We start from the raw sequence: 6,000 nt of genomic DNA, 5'->3' as shown, positions 1-6,000 counted from the left end.
CTTTTGTCTCCATCTTTTCATCTTGAACAGAACTTGGCTTAACCTTCAAATTCAAGGAAAATGGATTATGTAATCAAAGATCTTTTTTTTTTTAATACTCAGAAATTTCTTGGATGTGAGGGATGCTCAGTGAGATAGAGAATATAAGATCCGACCTATAAATTGAAAAAATAAGCAGGTTTGTTGGATTTCTTTTTTTTAAGATTTTATTTATTTATTTTGAGAGAGAGAGAGAGAGTGAGTCAGCATGCATAAGCAGGGGGAGTGGCAGGCAGAGGGAGAAGCAGGCTCCCTGCTTGTATCAGAAGGTTCATACTCAGAAAACATATAAATCAGAATACTGACGCTTATGAAATGGAGCAAATGAGTCACATTAGGTACATAAACTTCAGGGTAAAAGATCTTAAATCTGTTTCTCCACAGAAACCTATTTATTTAATATTTATTTATTTACCTCCAGCAATTCTGTGTAGCAGGCGATGTTGAAGGCATTGGTGAAATTCCCATAGGGAGCAGGAACCCAGAAGAACCTTAGAGGCTGCAGCCCCAGGTCTGCTGAGAGGTTAATGAATACTGTAGAGGTTCTGGGCTTTTATTCTCTGCCCTTTAAAAAAAAAAAAAGTTTGCTCTGATTCACTAACATCAGGCAATTACTGCTGTTGACTTGAAGGTCTGAAAACTTTTTTTTTTTTAATTTCAGATATTTAAAGGTCTGAAAACTTTTAACTGTTATTTGAGTGAATGAATTCTAACTCTGAACCCACTTCTGTACAATTCAGTGGGAAAATTCATCTCAGCCATCAATAATAGGGCTGCTTCTGAGAGTCACACAAAAATCAAAGAGGCTTATGTTGTCTTGGGGTAAACGGGAAAGATTTCTCTAATTGTCACCTGTCATGGTATTCTGTGGTCCTAAACTAAGACCTTGATAACAGACGGCCCTCTCTTTTGTGGGGTAGGGAAATTCTGACCATTGGCAAGGAACCAGCTCTCCCTGGACACACCAAAGTCTTTCTGAGCCCTTGCTATCACCCTGTGGGCCCTGCCATGGGATGACTAGGACTCACTGACCTTTCCTATTCCCTTTGAGAATGTTCCCATGCTTGCCTTCAGAAACACTCTTCCCCACCCCTTTTCCCATGCCACCGTTCTCACTTGCCAGAAATCTATTCTTTATAATGGAAATGAGGATTAGAAAGAGTGAGGAATCAGGTCAAGGAAAAGGGTTAAAATTGACCCTTATGTCGTCAACCCCAACTTGGCTAGTGCGTAAATAGCTAGTAAGGATTTTGCTGTGGGGAAGGGGAGCAATTATTAGGAGTTTCCTCTCCCAGGCTGGGTGATAGATTTACTCCCTTGAAGAATTCTGTGTGGGAGACATCATTCTTCCCATTGTATAGATGGGGTAGCCCAAAGAGATTCAACATATTTAACCTAAAATCACACAGCTACTCAGAGGTCAAGATGAGGATTTGAACGCATGTTTGCTGACCTCACTATCCTACAGCCTCAGTGGAATTCTTGGAAAGTCAAACCATCACCCTAAACACCCTCTGCTTCCTTTTACGCAAGCTTTCCTTGGTATTCAAACAATATTCCATAATTAGCCAATGATAATCTCTGATTGGAGCTCTTTCATCTACGAATTATTTTAAGGTGGAACAAAATGCTACATGCAGATGCCCAAGTATTCTACCTGAAAAAAGTCTAGCCTGGACTGACCCAATATCACGACAGTCTAAAGTTTCCTGAAATTAAAATGCTGAGCCTGAAAACACTGGGATAGTCTTGATCTACACTGGACATCACATCCTTCTCCAAAATACATAGGAATTCCCACTTGACCTTAGAGCCAATCTGACCACTCAAGTTTTTTTTTTTTCTTTTTCTCTTTAATTTCCTCTTTTTTTTTTTTTAATTGGTGTAGGGATGACTGGACAATCTTGGGATGAGAGAGATGTGCCTTTTACTTTCATAGTCTTCCCTATAATTACAAGTGGCCAAGTATGGCAAAAAGAGCACTGGGCAATCTAATTCAAGCTAGCTGTGCTGGAACCTCCGTTTCCTCATCTGTAAAAGGACTGAATTAGACTGTGTAATCTCCTCTATTATCTCCAGTTCCGGTTCCATAAATGTCTTATAATCAATACATGCAAAATCTAGCGTCTTCTCTACACCATCTGTGTTCCCTAACAGAGAATGGCGTGTCTACCAAGTGTCCAAGCTAAAAACTTAGAATTACACCTGCCTCCTTCCTTCTGCTCACCCTTATCCCTCACGTTACCAAAATCCTCTAACCTCTGGCACATTTCAATATTGGTCACCATTCCCACATTTATATTTCCAGCCTGAATCTCTCCTCTGAATGCCACACACATATGCAACCGCCTTCTTGATGTCTCTGCCAGTATGACCGGCAGGCATCTCACCCTAAGATTTCTGAAAATGAGCTTGTGATGTTGTCCCAAACCTGTTCCAAACCCCATTATTCCAGTTGCTCAGGCCAAAAAACTTGGTATCACCCTTGATTCCTCCCACATTCATTACAAAAGCAATTCTGTTTGCTCTACCTTCAGAATATATCCAGAATTCTATCACCTCTTATCACCCCCCTACCACCACCCTGATGCCACCCTGCCACCATCATCTCTTTTTCCCCTCAGCACAGCAGCCAGAATGAGTCTTTTTTTTTTTTAATTTTTTTTTTTAAAGTAGGTTCTATGCCCAGCATGGAGCCCAATGTGGGGCTTGAACTCAGGACCTTGAGATCAAGACCTGAGCTGAGATCAGGAGTCAGACACTTAACTGACTGAGCCACCTAGGCAACCCCCAGAAGGAGTCTTTAAAATATGAGATCACGTCATGCTTTAGCTCAAAATCCCCCATTAGCTTCTCACCTAAAACTTAAAACTGAAGTCCTTACCATGACCTAGAAGGCCATATGTAATCCAGTCTTCTTACCCACTACCTTATTACCTATATTAGTCAGAGTTCTCCAGAGAAATAGAACCAGTAGGAGATTTTATATACATACATACATACATACAAGGAGAGATATATTTCAAGGAATTGAGGAATTGGCTCACATTATTGTGGGAGGGTAGCAACTCTGAAATCTGTAGGGGAGGCTGGCAGGCTGGAAACTCTTGGGCAGAGGTTGATGCTACAGTCTTGAGGCAGAATTTCTGCTGACTCAGGGTGTCTTAGTTCAGGCTGTTACAGCACAATACCAAAGGCCAGTGGATTATAAGCAACCGAAATTTTTCCTCCCAGTTCTAGAGACTGGGAACTCCAAAATCAAGCCACCAGGATTTAGTGTCTGGTGAAAGCCTGCCTTCTGGTTCATGGCCAACCAGCCTGTCTTCTTGCTGTGTCTTCACATGGCAGAAGGGGCAAGGGAGCTCTCTGGTATCTCTTTTACAAGAATACTAATCCCATTCATGAGGGCTCCATCCTCATGAACTCATCATCTTCCAGAGGCCCCGCCTCCGCATACCATTACTTTGAGGATTAGGTTTCAACATAGGAACTTTGTGGAGGGGGGACACAAACATTCAGTCTATAGCACAGAGAAAGCTCAGTTTTGTTTTCAAGGCCTTCTAACTGATTGGATAAGGCCCATCCATAGCATTAAGAATAATTTTGTCTTATTTTTTTTTAAGATTTTATTTATTTATTTGACAGAGAGAGACACAGCGAGAGAGGGAACACAAGCAGGGGGAGTGGGAGAAGGAGAAGCAGGCTTCCCGCAGAGCAGGGAGCCCGATGTGGGGCTCCATCCCAGAACCCTGGGATCATGACCTGAGCCAAAGGCAGATGCTTAATGACTGAGCCATCCAGGTACCCCTAATTTTGTCTTATTTAAAGACTATTCATTATAGATGTTAACTACAAAATACCTTCACAGCAATACCTAGATTAGTGTTTGAAAAGTTGAAAACTATAGCTTAGCCACGTTGACCTGTAAAACTCTCACACTACCTTCACAATCTTTTCAATTCACTCCAGCCATACCAGTCCCCTTGATGATCCTCAACCCACCAGACATGTTCCTATCTGAAGACTTTTGTACCTTACTGTTTCCACTCCAGAATGCTCTTCTACAGACAGCCACATGGCTACCTCTATCTTCCCTTTAAGTCTTTTTCCTTAGGTCTTTTCAGAACTTCTCACTCCATATCTAAAATTGCAAACCTTCCTACACAGCCATGCCCTATAAGATTCCACTTCTCCCTCTGTCCTCTATTTTTCTCCTAATCCTTACTATTGTGAAGCATCCTATATATTTTGCTTATTTATCTTCCTTATTGTCTACATTGCCCCTAGAGCAAAGCTTCTTAAGGGAAGTGATTTGTTTTTATATATTTTGTTCAATGCTGTATCCCCAATGCCTGGAATAGTCCCTAAGACATACAAAGGGTTTGATATGTATTTGTTAAATGAATGCCCATTTATTCTATTATTCCCTCTCCCAAATATCTCTTTGCCAACATGTTCATTCAGGCCACCACCATTTCTGGCCTGGGTTACTGAGCAGCCATCCAACTGGTCTCCCTCCATCTATTCTTGCCCTTCTTCCAATGCATTCTCCATCCTACAGCATTTCTAAATCTGATGATAGCAATCCCCTGCTCAAAACCTTTCACAAGCCCTCCTTGATGCTGAGACTCTGAGTGACTGAGCTTCTGATAAGTTCTCTACCTTCTCTCTGCTCCATACTCTGGAATCCAAGATGGACCTTCCTAGTCCTTGAAGTCATGATCTCTCACCTCCCGGTGCCTCTACACACGGTTTCCTATATCTAGAACATTCTTCACCTTGTGGCCAACCCCTGCTCGCCCTTTAGGTCCCATTTATGGCTCACCTTCCCCCCCCCCCCCATCTTCAGATCTGGTGATGCTCACATAGCTCCTTATATTTAGGATCATCATTGCACTTTGCACCAGGTGAAGAGTAAAAGGGCAAGAGATTTCTATCCCCCCAAGGAAATGGGTAGCCAGAAAACAGAGGTAATCACTGTATAATACTTTGACAGTAAGATATGAAAGATGGGATAGCAAACAGGCGTGGGGTGGAAAAAGATTTCACAGAATATTTTTACAATGGTAGAGAACAGAAAGGAGTTGAAAGCAAAAGAGAGGAAACTACAAAAGCAAACTACAGCTACGGGGCCAAACCTGGTCCTTGGGCAGGGTGTTGAGCGAGGAATGTTTTTTATATTGTTAAAAGCATGTCAAAGCAAAACCAAATAAAAAAACAAAGAAGAACATAAGACAGAACTTCTTAGAAGTTAGAATTAATAGGGAAAGAATAACTAGAGGAACGAGGAAAGAAATATTGAGAAGTACACTATAGAGATCAAGACCCTCTCTTTGCTACTATAAGGAAAGAAGTTGGATTGATATGAAGAGATGAAGCAAGGGGTTTCATAAACCAAAAATATGCTGAGACCTCTATAAGATGTAAACTTGGGGATTGTTTGGATAAAAACTAGGTTTCGGGGCACCTGGGTGGCTCAGTAAGTTAAGCATCTGCCTTCCGCTCAGGTCATGATCCCAGGGTCCTGGGATTGAGCCCCACATCGGGCTCCCTGCTCAGTGGGGAGCTTGCTTTTCTCTGTCCCTCTGCCCCTCCCCCCTGCTTGTGCACTCTCTCTCTCTCAAATAAATAAATAAAATCTTAAAAAAACAAACAAACCTAGGTTTAGGAGCTTCAAGAAGTTTACAAGATATTTAAGACTACCTAACACTGCTTTATCAGTTTGGCAGTACACAGAACATTTGACGATGTACTAATGAGCTCTCCAGAAAGGAGGGGAAAAGTATTTATCTGAAGAGATTATATTCCTCAACTTGTACTTGGCAGATTACTATAGCTAGATTAAACAAACAGTGGGTTATAGTAATGTACATAAATCCTATAACTTTATCATTTCATGGTCTCCAAAGAAAGAGTGGTATTTCCTGATAACCAAGGTTCCACTCTCTGTCCCTGTGTATT

The sequence above is a fragment of the Phoca vitulina genome, unplaced genomic scaffold, assembly GCF_004348235.1.
Source record: "Phoca vitulina isolate PV1807 unplaced genomic scaffold, GSC_HSeal_1.0 scaffold3, whole genome shotgun sequence".
NCBI lineage: Eukaryota > Metazoa > Chordata > Mammalia > Carnivora > Phocidae > Phoca > Phoca vitulina.
The sequence above is the reverse complement of the archived record's forward strand: the minus strand, read 5'-3'. Positions refer to the sequence as shown.